Here is a 14,804-nt window from a genome sequence, read left to right as displayed (position 1 = left end):
ATGCCTTACCTGTCTGAGAAAGAATATTGGAAAGGCAATACCTACAGAACCATCCCATATCCCACCTGCCGGCGGCCCTTTCCAGGTGATACAAATTGACTTCATTCAATTACCCCCTTGTCGGAATTTGAAATATGTACTTGTTTGTATAGATGTTTTCTCGAATTGGGTCGAGGCATTTCCTGCAGCTACAAATACCGCTATGTTTACAGCTAGGAAAATTGTGCAGGAATTTGTATGTAGATATGGTATCCCTAGAATAATCGAAAGTGATAGGGGTACCCATTTTACAGGTGATGTCTTTCAAGGAATGTGTAAGTTGATGGGAATTGATAGCAAGCTGCACACTCCGTACCGTCCACAGGCGAGTGCGAAGGTCGAAAGAGTGAACAGCACTATTAAAAATAAATTGAGTAAAGTGATGGCAGAGACAGGATTGACATGGCCAGAAGCTTTACCCATTGTATTGTACAGTATCAGAACCACTCCCAGGTCCCCTCTTAATCTGTCCCCCTTTGAAATCTTATTTGGTCGACAACCGCATGTCATGATTAACCCTCAGGATGATTTGAAATGTAACAATGAAGTAACTGTAAAGTACTTGATTAACATGAGTAAACAGTTAAGGAATCAAAATGATAATCTAAAGTTGGTGATTCCTGATCTACCTGATAGTAATTGTCATGACATTGAACCTGGGGATTATGTAATGATACGAAATTTTCTACGCTCAGGTTGCCTTATTGACAGATGGGAAGGACCATACCAGGTCTTATTGACTAGCACTACAGCATTGAAGGTTGCTGAGAGAGAGACTTGGGTCCATTCATCCCACTGCAAGAAGGTTGCTGATCCAGAGAAGTCCCGTGATAAGGAACAGACGGTAGAGGTTGTATCACTGGAGTGTCTGTTCCAGGAGGACTGAGGCGGCACCTGAGCCTTGAAGACCGAGAGCTGTTGTCGACTCCCCACTCCCTTTTATTGTTTTTTTTCCACTTCCCATCCCCTCTCCCTCAAATGTATTTTTCCTCCTTCTCATTCTTCTTCGTCTCCTCCTCAAAGATGGACTTGCCCCAAGAGACTGTGATCCGGATTTTCCTGTTGACCATGATGTTGACCAGAGCAGTCTGTTCCGGCGAGAGTACCATGGAGGTCGATAGAGGTTCTGGAATGAGTTCTGATGATAAAGATGGAGGCGTAGTTTTCCAAGATCAACCTAACCAACTAGCAAAGGCGAGTATCAGAAAACGATCCGATAGCATTGACCATAGAAGAAATTGTGACGGATTGTTAGCTGAAGAAAATTGTATCTGTAGGCTCTGTAACAATGTCATTGAAGATGGGTGCATTAAGAAATGCCAATCCAGTTTTAATATCCATATGGACCGGCATCCATTGAGTGATTATCACTCCTTAGTGGGTAATGTATTGAACAAAACAGATTGTTGGGTATGCTCTCAAGTACCTCAGGGTCATAGCAAATCAGGGCTAGTACCATTTCCTTTAACGATAGGGGAGGTACTTGAGTTAAATGGTGGGAGACCGGTGGACCGGAGGTTTAATATCTCCAGCCCTCCTAGTTTGAAGCTCCACCAATACCACGTGGATAGGTCCCTATTATGTTTTAACATCTCCAATCCCAGAAAGCCGGGAAATTGGGAAGTATCATGGAGTAACCACACCATGACCTTTTCACATAGAGCAGATAGAATGCCTACAGATACAGAGCTTGTACGCCACATAGCCAGTAGAGGAAAATCTTTCCGGTATAGATACACCTTAGGAAATAGGATTACTAGAGTTGGAGAAGTATCACCAGGATACTGTGCACATATCGTACAACCTGATACGTGCATTAAGCAGATGGAAGAATTAGGGCTAGGAGATTTCACCTGGAAGGTGTGTAATATGGTAATGTCTTTCTCCGTCCCATATGTTCTCCCCGATGATGCATATTTCATATGCGGGAGAAAGGCGTACAAGTGGCTTGCCCCAAACTCTGAAGGATTGTGTTATATTGGAAGAGTATTGCCTGAAGTAATGACTGTAACTCATGATAAAATGAAAGACATACACCGTGGTGCCCAAGCTCCTTATACTCACACTCATTACGAGCACCTCGTTAAAAGACAACTGTCAGAAAGGTTAGAGCATCCGGCCTCTGATCTGATCCATGAATCCACCGGGATTCAGGTTCTGGTGGCGTTAGATTTCACTCGCACCGCTCGAGGAGTGATGAATTATAGATACATTTCCGCACTCGCCAATTTGCTAGATAATATCACTGAAATGTATGATGACACGTTTAGATACACTGGAAGAGAACTTCAAGCTTATAAAACAGAACTGGTACAGCATAGAATGGTTCTTAATTACCTCACAGCAGTGACAGGCGGATATTGTGTTACATTGGCAACACAGTACGGCGTGAAGTGTTGCACGTATATCACAAATAGCACCGAGGATCCGGTAGAGGTCATAGACCAAAAGATGGACGATATTCTCCAATTAAAGTGGGAATTTCGCCGAAAACACAATCTCACTCTTGCTGCTGTAGGTAATGAGCTGACTGGTTGGGTGTCATGGTTGAACCCGCGAAATTGGTTCTCGGGTTTAGGAGACTGGGCTCAAGGAGTCATAATGGATGTTGGGAAGTTTCTACTATGTATCTTAGGTGTCGTTATATCGATTGGATTGATATTTAGATGCGGGCAGGCTTTAATGAGGTGCAAACAAAGTACCAGAGTGATGAGTTTGAGGAGTGAGGAAACTGTAATTAACCTGGATTTGATTTACGACCCAACGATAGAAACAATGATGTGATGAAAATGCGATTTCTACGGTCCGTTTCTTTCACCTGTTTTTCTGGTTTTTCTCCAAGATAACAAGACCCCCTTGGACGAGGAAGTTGATGAGACGCTATACAGACAACGGATAGACCAAAGAAGAAGTTTTGACCACTTGAGATATGGACACTTGATGAACTTTGCCATGGATCCCCAGTTTCCCTAGAATTCTTAAAATTACGCTAGCCCAACATTTTTTGTAAATCTAATGGCATTGACAAAGCTTATTGCTCACGCTTAATGAGCAAAACAGCGCAAAGAAGACGACTTTCAACTGATACCGAACAAAACTTCAACCGACAGATGTACATTAACCTGACATAGAATACCACCGCATTTACCGTAATTATGTCTTTTCTTCATTTCTACAACCCTCAGGTAATGACACACATAGTATAGGGAATACAGGCACAGATATCAGCAATCACATATTCCCCCATTCATGTATCATCAACTAAAATGTGCTCCCCATTTTGTTCAAAATCCGAAAAGAGCTCGGTAAAGTTTGACAGCCCATCCACAGACCTGTACCACGGGATAAGAAGGAATTCAAATGTATACTTCGCAATACCTCGAAGCTTGATTTACAACACGTACGGCACGATGATACATGACCCCCCCAAACACGGATTCATACACACATGCTTCTGCTATCTCACTAGGTCATACCCTCTTCACACCTACTCCTCTCTCCTCCCTTACCCAAACATGGAAATGAATTAACCCCTAACATATATTTTTCTCCTTTTGAAATGTTTTCAGGAAGTGGCAGTTATTATTGACTGCCAAAGGGTGGACTGTCAAAGTCAGAAAAATATCTCTATGCACACTACCATATTTGCACCTCACACAGGTCCGTGCTGCGCATGCGTACGCTCTCCCGTACGTGCGCATACTCACAGTCGCGGGCACCCGCAGGCGCATGGTATGCGTATTTACGGTAGAGTTTATGTGGTTGTAGCATGCGACTCAATCGTAACATATTTTCAGTAATAATGTATTTTGTAGATCATGGTCCCTTTGATAGATTCTGAAAGTTTGGTTAATATAGAATGTTTATGAACAGAGGAATCCCTCTTTGTTTGATACGAAGGGTCAGACAGGAGTAATACAGTGGTGTTTAGTATCCATCGGAAGAATATTTAATTAGAAATATTCCGGTGTTGGTTTGAAGCAGATCAATCGCTCGTGCGAATAGTTATGGACATAAGAAGTTTATGAACATTTACTTTATTTGCACTTTATTACCCATGCGGCGGGAAACCCAGTTTCCCTCCCACCTGAGCAGTTGGAAATAGTCACAGCCCACCTGTATGAATCAACCTATGACCTTTTGTTATAATGCGAAGCCGAATTCCTGTGTCCAATGAACAATGAGATTGTAGGGACCATTGAATTGTATTGTGTGTGGGGCATAAATAGCAGGCCGACCATATCCAACTTCACTCTCTTCAACGGTTCTCATTGCTGATAATCGGGAGCTGGATATCGAGGCGCATGCAATCGTTCCCCTTGTGCGTAAGTTCTCTCCGTAATCATATTGTCTTACTGTGAGCCATTTCTCTCTCTCCCTCTCTTCTCTTTCTCTCGTATTTTTCCTTGATTAGACTTGAATTGTATTGTATTGTATTTCCTGTGTAGTTATCTGGTTAGTTGGTTTATGTTATATTGTAGTGTATGCTTTGTACTGTGATTCCTTTTGCAAGTATAATAGTCATAATACACATAATAGGTTTCGGACCCTAAGCCCAGGTATCTGTGTATTCTTTATAGTGTTAAGTACTCCCTGAGCATCGGTGACACTCAAGCAGCTTTGTAGTTAATCAGGTTACACAAGGTTGCACTTACAATTTGTCTCTACATTAAGGTTTGCTGTGTATTTCATTGCTAAAGGTATAGATATAAAGGTTTAACGTTGTGAGCGTCTGCATCGCTGGTGATCTCCTCGTGGTCCCGAGCGCTGCTACGCTATAGCGAATCATTACGATAAGTCAACAGCCAATAGTCTGCCTGCCTGCGATCACTTGGCCGTGAGTGAACGTGACGCCTGAGCGTCTCGATCACGGCTAAGCGATCGATACGCAACTTGCGTACCCTTACGGTACTTCTTACGTAGATAGCGTACATTGTTCTTAGACCTCATAAAGGGTTATATACACGATAAATATTTAGCTTTATCATCAGTGATACATGCAGGCAATGCATTCGGGGCCTTCTTAAAGTATAGGCAAAGTAAGCAGATGCCCAGGGCACCATAATTCTAGGGGAGTTTGAGCAGGCTTCTTTAGAGGTAGGTAGAAAATGCTGCCTGTCTGCTCTAATAAATGATAATTATTGGACCTAGGACCTGACAATTAGTAATATGCCCCGTAGGGGTAAATTTGTGGTGGGTTTGCTAGCATTTAGAAACCAAAGGCCATTGCTGGAGATTTGTGTGCCAAATACAGTATTGACGGAGCATCGGTTTTGATGGTGCTTTTGAAATCACTGTTGAAGTCCATCGGTTTCTAAACCCTGAACCTGGGCCATTGTCCTGTTATACGGTGTCGGGGGGGGGGGGGCTGGGGTGCACGTGCAAAGAGGGTTCCCTCCAAAATGTTCTCCACCAGCTTTACCCGTCATAGGGAGTCATTTCGAGTTGATCGTTCGCTAGCAGTTTTTAGCAGCCGTGCAAACGCATTGTCGCCGCCCACTGGGGAGTGTATTTTCGCTTTGCAGAAGTGCGAACGCCTGTGCAGCAGAGCGCCTGCAAAATCTTTTCGTGCAAAACAAGACCAGCCCTGTAGTTACTCTTCGTGTGCGTTGATGGACGACGGAGGGACGGCTTTTGACGTCACACACCCGCCCAGTGAACGGCCAGCCACGCCTGCGTTTTTCCAAACACTCCCTGAAAACGGTCAGTTGCCACCCAGAAACGCCCACTTCATGTCTAACTTCCTGCGTTCAGCCGTGCGACAAGAATGTTCGTTAGACTCTGTGCAAACCCACGATGCTCATTGTACCTGTACGACGCGCCTGAGCATTGCGGTGCATACGCATGCGCAGAAATGCAGATTTTTAGTCTGATCGCTGCGCTGTGAACAACGACAGCTAGCGATCAACTCGGAATGACCCCCATAGTACCAATAAACACTAGGTCAGTGTACACAGAGTGCTGGAAACCCAAAGGATTAGCCCCCCCCCCCCCCCCCCCCCCCCCCCCCCCCCCCCCAGGAAGAACCATCACCGGCTATTTGCCACAACCCTGGTGCAGTGAAGTTGGGGTTAATATTGTTTAATGAAAGAAGTTATATTTTGATTATTCTATTTAAGTGAATAACTACACAGCAAGCTAAAAGCGGTATAGCCAATAAAGGTCGCAAAGAACGTTCCAGACAATGTCTTGTTGTAACGATAAGGAATTAGGGTTGGACAAAATGAGAATTTTAGACCTAAAATGGGATGTTACTCATTCCTATACAGGGAACAACAGTAATGTGAAGAAATGAAAGAGCGTTTCACCCCACAAGCTGAGTACCGGTGTTGTCCTAACCCTTTGGGTGTGCGACATTGACAGCTTAAATGTTGACAGTCACAATAGGGAAGCTGTGAGGTGGAACCCGCCATATGGACATGTTACTAATGCAATTTAGAACATTTAACGTGTCGTCTTTACAACTTCATACATTGTGGTAAAGCGTCATGTTTGACGTTGTACAGTCATCTGTCAAAAGGTTTTAAATGGCACAATTTACAGGTCAGCTGGGTTCTGCCTCACAGGGATTGTGTAAGACTGATATTTTCACTGTGGAAACTACGAGTACATCCTGTCCTAGCATCCTATAACTCAGCCAGTGCTATAGATGCCTATGCCCCAACGTGACTGCTGTACCAAGTAAAACCGTGTCGCAGAGATTCCTGTATCTTCTCACCGGCCAACTTATTTTCTGATTGACTATTACATTTTTTTTATCCACATCCTCCCTGTGCCTCCATGCCACTGCCTGTGCCTCCATACCTCTTCCTATCCTCTCATCATATACAGGTTGCTCAGTATCTGTACTATAACAATCTTTTCCTCTCCCAGACCATCACCTGCAATCTCTCCTCCACCACGTTAACCTCTTCCATCAACCAAGCTTCCTCCTACTTGCAGAGATCTCAGTTCTGGTAGTTGTAATCTTACCACCTGTCTGCAAGAACTTCTGCCTATGGGGGTCATTCAGAGTTGATCGCTCGCTAGCAGTTTTTAGCAGCCGTGCAAACGCATTGTCGCCGCCCACCGGGAGTGTATATTTGCTTTGCAGAAGTGCGAACGCCTGTGCAGCAGAGCGCCAGCAAAAACATTTTGTGCAAAACAAGACCAGCCCTGTAGTTACTCTTCGTGTGCGTTGATTCTAACGATGGAGGGTTGGCTTTTGACGTCACACACCCGCCCAGCGTTCGCCCAACCACGCCTGCGTTTTCCCTGTCACGCCTGCATTTTTCCAGACACTCCCTGAAAACGGTCAGTTGCTACCCAGAAACGCCCCCTTCCTGTCAATCTTCCTGCGTTGTGCCGTGCGACTGAAAGCTTGGCTAGAACCTGTGCAAAACCACAAAGGACTTTGTACCCATACGTCATGCGTGCGCATTGCGGTGCATACGCATGCGCAGAAATGCCGATTCTTAGCCTGATCGCTGCGCTGCGAACAACAGCTAGCGATCAACTCGGAATGACCCCCTATATCCGATGGTTTCCTGTCATAATCTGGTCCCACGGCATAAACCTACGCCCTCGCTCAACGGCTCTGGCTACTCTTTCTTCTCAGCGATGACCATCACCACAGCCGTGGCACAGAAAGGAAGGTGCCGTCTTCAAATCCTGTCCCGCCCAAAGCAGAACATCATTGGTTAGGTTCCGTATATCTGATGACTTATATACTGCTGTCTAGCATGGCTATGAAAATGCTCTGGGCGCGGAACATACATATATTTTTTAATTCCTCATCTCTGCTTAGGGTTCTATTGCTTCTCCAACCTCCCACACCAACCCGTCCAGCGTCCTACTTCAAGTACAAGGTTGTAAAAATGTCATTCTCTTCCCCTGCTTATTTCCTTTCCTGTAGCCTCTGGGTATGGGCCATTGGTGACCGTAACCCGAGCCTCTGGTACCTTATTTCTTACTTGATATGACAAATAAAGATGAAGGATTCGATTCAATATAGGAAATATCCTGAAATGACAGCAGTGGCGCCCTCCCCACCCCTCGGTTATACATTTTAGTTCACAGTGCAATAGGGGGACGGGATATGGTCGTTAGGTCGACCAGTCATTAGGTCGACCACTATTGGTCGACAAGCATTAGGTTGACAAGGTCACTAGGCCGACATGGTCATTAGGTCCACAAGTACTAGGTCGACAGTTCAAAGGGTCGACACGAGTTTTTCACATTTTTATTTACATTTTTGAACTGTTTCATACTTTACGATCCACGTGGACTACAATTGGGAACGGTAACCTCGCCCAAAGCATGGCGAGCGAAGCGAGGGGAGACGGTGCACTAATTGGGGTTCCCCGTCACTTTACGAAGAAAACGACACCAAAAAAAGTAAAAAAAAAACTTATGTCGACCTTTTGACCTGTCGACCTAATGCATGTTGACCAATAGTGGTCGCCTAATGACTGTCGACCTACGTTGTGTTGACCCAACGACCCTTACTCAGGGATATGTATTAAATGTACATTACCAATGTTACCGTATGAAGGGCTGATGTGCACAGAGCATCGCATGAAAGAATCACCCACAGAGTCTGTCCCCTCTTCTTCCCTTCCCACCATTCCATCCATTCCTTCCAGCCATCCATTCCACAAATTAGCCTTTCACTGTCTTACTCATCTCAGCAACTTCTCCTTTTCCTCTGGTGTCTTTCCATCTTTATTCAAGCATGCCGTAATTCTGACCCAACTTCTATATCACAGTTACAGCTCTCAAACTCCATAACCTTCAAAGTTCTTGGAGGCTCGTCTACCCTCACGCCACATTTCCCTAATATGGTCATTAATATGATCTCTGTCAAATCTGAAGGCCCTTGCATTTTATTTTCCCCGCCTTCTTTGATACATTTAATACTGCAGACCGAAGTTCCATAGCAGGATGACTGTGCATATTGGCCCGGCACCCACACTCGCCCCAGTGCCTGTGATACTATGAAGTCACACAGCAAGCTGTGGTGGAGCAGGAAAGTGTCTGCCCTGTGCGTCCTGAGGACAAACCCTGCGGCTTTCCTTGCAGCCAGACATCCTGCAACACCCTGGGTAGTGGCGCACGAGCCACACAACCCTCTTTACGGCCCTGGTTGACCAATCATCTCACAGAGATCTGTGCAGTACCACAGGTCTTCAGGATGTTGTCCTATCATGGCTCTCATCCTACCCATGAAACCATTCCTTCAGTGTCAGTATCTGTGAATTCATCTCCTCTTCCCCCATCAGTTGGAGTACCACAAGCCACCGCCCATGGAAAAAAGAGCAAGTAACTTTGCACCTTGCTAGAACCATGATGCGCTGCAGGTGGGGCAGATGTAACGTGTGCAGAGATTTAGGTTTGGGACAGCTGGGTCTTCAGGAGTTTTCTGTCTGAGATAGAGGACAGGAGACACAATGCTGGTTTCGGTCACCGATATATTGCATATTGTCACCATATACTAAAAGCCACATAAGGGCTTGTCACTGTCATCATCATCATCATCCTACTCCTCAGGTATTAGTTGTGAGGAAATAAATAACAAATAATCCCTCAGACTGAGGTTATAATGGATTCTGATCCTAAGAAGACATTATCTGAGTTAGGCACATGCTCAAGACTGATATTCCCAATAAAAATTAATTATCACAGGGATGCCATCATACAATTCCATCAGGGAGGCGTCTGATTGGCTCCAAATATATTCTGCAGTAGGACAATGACCCCAAACATACAGCCAATGTCATTAAGAACTATCTTCAGGGTAAAGAAGAACAAGGATTCCTGGAAGTGATGATATGAAGAGACAGAAGCATCTGAGCAAACCTACATCCACAGATCTGGGGTTAGTTCTCCAAGATGTTTGGAACAACCTCCCTGCCAAGTTCCTTCAAAAACTGTGTGCAAGTGTACCTAGAACAATTGATGCTGTTGTGAAGGCAGCGGGTAGTCACACCAAATAAATAAATAAATATTATATATATATATATACATATATATAATATCAGTCAGACATAAGGGGTCGATATTATTCTGCTTGTGTTCCAAGACACACAATATTAACCCTGAGGTGTTCTAGTAGGATTGCTACTAGTATGCCTCCAAATATCTGATTCGGTAAGCGTTAGCCCTGCCCAGCTGCATGTGATCTGTGCACAGCCTAGCCTGCTTGGCAGGTGTCGCGTTGCGGTTAGTGACGGCAGGTTAGTGATGGAGAAATGTCACTGCCCCGTCTGCATCAGAGAATCCGGATTCTTGCTATCCAAGCTCACCAGCTGTTGCTAGGTGGCAGTCCCATTCCCTAGAACAAAGACAGTTTGCAAATCACAGATTCCTGCAACCTCCACATTCTCTATAACTATGGCCTTCATTCGGAGATGATCGCTCGCTAGCTACTTTTAGCAGCCGTGCAAACGCATAGTCGCCGCCCACGGGGAAGTGTATTTTCGCTTTGCAAGTGTGCGAACGCCTTTGCAGCCGAGCTCTGCAAAAACATTTTGTGCAGTTTCAGAGTAGGTCTGGACTTACTCAGCCCTTGCGATCACTTCAGCCTACCCGGTCCCGGAATTGACGTCAGACACCCGCCCTGCAAACGCTTGGACACGCCTGCGTTTTTCCAACCACTCCCAGAAAACGGTCAGTTGACACCCACAAACGCCTTCTTCCTGTCAATCTCCTTGCGATCGGCTGTGCGAATGGATTCTTCGTTAAATCCATCGCCCAGTACCGATCCCCTATGTACCTGTACGACGCGCCTGCGCATTGCGGTGCATACGCATGCGCAGTTTTGCAGCTTTTTTACCTGATCGCTGCGCTGCGAAAATCGGCAGCGAGCGATCAACTCGGAATGAGCCCCCATGTGCACAGGGTATTTATCTAGCTATGCGGTCAGGTCAATTAATCCTTACGAAATACAAAAGAGCATTCAGTTCTAGAAGTGGACTGAGAGAAATCACTCTAACTTAGCTGATCCCTTCCAAAAATGTTGAAGGAGCAGGGGAAGGGGAGAATGGGGAAGGGGGGACGTGAATATTTAGCTTAGAGGGACAGGTCAGAGATAAGTGGGACATTTATGGGGGCACAAAGCAGTACTTATTACTCTTTGTAGTTGGAATCTTATGAGACAATTATGAGCAAACGATTCTGTATTTATTTATTTTTAGAAAATCTCTTTATTTATAAAAGGTAAAAGATAATCAAAAACAAACAAAAAGACAATTTGTATCAGTGATCAGCAGAACGCGTCCATAGGGAACCACAAGCACAGATCGTAAAGAGACAAACACATACGGTAAATGACATTAAAGTTACAATACAGGACACGATACTAATGAAACCGCAAGATATCGACACAAAAAGCTCAAACTGCACATTGACATATTACCATAGTATAAAATATTATAAGAAAAATCAACAAATAAAACCAATGATAAGTATAAATGAGGGGTAAATGGGTAAGCAGGGGGGGGGGAGGGGAACCAGGCAGCAGAGTCTGGACAGTGCTGAGCAAATGTAGAAGAGAACAAGGCCCAAAAAGCCATCCACGAGTATTAAACGAGCCAAAGGGGGTCATTCCGAGTTGATCGCTCGCTAGCAGTTTTTAGCAGTCGTGCAAACGCTATGCCGCCGCCCACTGGGATTGTATTTTAGCTTAGCAGAAGTGCGAACGTTTTTATCGCAGAGCACATGCAAAAATTTTTGTGTAGTTTCAGAGTAGCTCAAAACCTACTCAGCGCTTGCGATCACTTCAGACTATTCAGTTACGGATTTGACATCGCACACCCGCCCAGCCACGCCTGCGTTTTCCCTGGCACGCCTGCGTTTTTCCGAACACTCCCTGAAAACGCTCAGTTGCCGCCCAGAAACGCCCACTTCATGTCAATCACTCTGCGGCAACCAGTGCAACTGAAATGCATCGCTAGACCCTGTGCAAAATGACATTGTTCGTTGCGCCCGTACGTCGCGCGTGCGCATTGCGCCGCATGCGCAGAACTGCCGTTTTTTAGCCTGATCGCTGCGCTGCGAACAAATGCAGCTAGCGGTCAACTCGGAATGACCATCATAGTTCCTACGATGGGGCGTAATCAAGGCCTGGTAAAATCAGATTATAATGAGAGAACCAAGGGGTCTATATTTCATGGAACTTAGCAAGTTTATCGTGACAGTTTCATTTTTAATTATGTAATGATAAATATCCTCTAATTCTGTTTTAAACTGGAAGGAGTGATGTCCAACTCTCTAATTGTGATTAATTATATCATCTCACTAATGGGGAGAGAAACATATATCCCCTTTTTATGTTGGGCCACACCAAGTAAAACTGGTTCCAATTTGATCCAAACATCTATACAATGTAAACTGCATGTGTGAAACATTTAGGTATTTACGGCCTATTACCGCCTGTTAATAACCTTCATTATTTGCCGTTGTTGGGTTTAGTTAGCAGAGACTAGAAATTTTAATTCCACCTTAAATGTTTTGGCCGCAATAGTCTAAAAATATAAAGAACTAGGTGCTTCATCGCGCCCTATGGGCGCTCTTCACACCGTTGAAAGGGGCTACGCCCCCTTAACCCCTGCACGCCTTGCTGCGGTTCAATATTTGTATGAGTGGATAGAGGGGATAGAGAGACGCGGGCCGGTAGGGAGGGGATAGATAGAAGGGGGGCGGTAGGGAGGGGATAGAGAGATGCAGGGCGGCAGGGAGGGGATAGAGAGACGCATGGCCGTAGGGAGGGGATAGAGAGACGCAGGGCGGTAGGGAGGGGATATATAGAGACGCGGGGCGGTAGGGAGGGGATAGAAAGATGCGGGGCGGTATGGAGGGGATAGAGAGACGCGGGTCGGCAGGGAGGGGATAGAGAGACGCGGGGCGGTAGGGAGGGGATAGAGAGACCCGGGGCGATAGGGAGGGGATACAGAGAGGCGGGGCGGCTGGGAGGGGATAGAGAGACGCAGGGCGGTAGGGAGGGGATACAGAGACGCGGGGCGGTAGGAGGGGATACAGAGACACGGGGCGGTAGGGAGGTGATACAGAGACGCAGAGCGGTAGGGAGGGGATACTGAGACGCGGGCGGTAGGGAGGGGATACAGAGGCATAGGGAGGAGGGGATAGAGAGAGGCGGGGCGGTAGGGAGGGGATAGAGAGACGCGGGGCGGCTGGGAGGGGATATAGAGACGCGGGCCGGTAGGGAGGGGATAGATAGAAGGGGGGCGGTAGGGAGGGGATAGAGAGATGCAGGGCGGCAGGGAGGGGATAGAGAGACGCATGGCCGTAGGGAGGGGATAGAGAGACGCAGGGCGGTAGGGAGGGGATATATAGAGACGCGGGGCGGTAGGGAGGGGATAGAAAGATGCGGGGCGGTATGGAGGGGATAGAGAGACGCGGGTCGGCAGGGAGGGGATAGAGAGACGCGGGGCGGTAGGGAGGGGATAGAGAGACCCGGGGCGATAGGGAGGGGATACAGAGAGGCGGGGCGGCTGGGAGGGGATAGAGAGACGCAGGGCGGTAGGGAGGGGATACAGAGACGCGGGGCGGTAGGAGGGGATAGAGACACGGGGCGGTAGGGAGGTGATACAGAGACGCAGAGCGGTAGGGAGGGGATACTGAGACGCGGGCGGTAGGGAGGGGATACAGAGGCATAGGGAGGAGGGGATAGAGAGAGGCGGGGCGGTAGGGAGGGGATAGAGAGACGCGGGGCGGCTGGGAGGGGATATAGAGACGCGGGGCGGTAGGGAGGGGATAGAGAGACGCGGTGTGGCTGGGAGGGGATATAGAGACGCGGGGCGGTAGGGAGGGGATAGAGAGACGTGGGGCGGTAGGGAGGGGATAGAGAGACGCGGGGCGGCTGGGAGGGGATATAGAGACGCGGGGCGGCTGGGAGGGGATAGAGAGACGCGAGGCGGTAGGGAGGGGATAGAGAGACGCGAGGCGGTAGGGAGGGGATATAGAGACGCGGGGCGGTAGTGAGGGGATAGAGAGACGCGGGACGGTAGGGAGGGGATAGAGAGACGCGGGGTGGTAGGGAGGGGATATAGAGACGCGGGTCGGCAGGGAGGGTCCCCAGTGAGGAAGCTGATGAAGAGAGGGGGGAAAGTAGTGGAGGGGGAGGGCACCAGAAGAGGAGACTTGTGTAAAGTGGCGAGCAGACATAGAAACAGTGGGTAGGATGGCCGGAGGGACTCACCGTTGGGGCTGTGGGCGGCTGCTGCAGGCTGGTAAACAGTACAGTGTCCAGAGGCGTCACTGGGTCAGCATTTCAGCATTACTGTTACACACATCCCCCCCCCCCCCCGCCGCCGAAAAGGGGGCGTGACCTGCTGTGAAAGGGGCGTGGCCTCACGGGTCTGTTCTCTCTCGCTCCGGGGGTGTTTCCAGCTTGCCTGTAGATGCTGGCAGCCCCCGGAGACTGGAGAGTGTGTGGCGGCTGTGTGACAGGAGGAGAGTGCTGCAGGAGATGACGTCACTGCAGCACTCGCCTCCTGTCACAGCAGGAGAGCTGACAGCGGGATTTGTGCGGAGGAGGCGGCGGGTCTGTGTACACGGCGCAGGGAGGGCTATGAGAGCCTTCTCCTGCGCCACCCGTCCCTCCTAATGTGTATGCCGGGGGCGGCATCAGCCGTTGTTGTTGGCCCGGCGCCGCGGCCGGGGAATCAGAGCTGCTGATGGGTGGGGGGAGAGGAGAGAGAGAGATGGACAGGCAGCAGGAGCAGAGACTTGCTGACTCCGTCCACCGCTGTGACTCCACCCAGCGT

Source organism: Pseudophryne corroboree, chromosome 11 (genome assembly GCF_028390025.1).
Source record: "Pseudophryne corroboree isolate aPseCor3 chromosome 11, aPseCor3.hap2, whole genome shotgun sequence".
Lineage (NCBI taxonomy): Eukaryota > Metazoa > Chordata > Amphibia > Anura > Myobatrachidae > Pseudophryne > Pseudophryne corroboree.
This window is presented reverse-complemented; position numbering follows the sequence as displayed.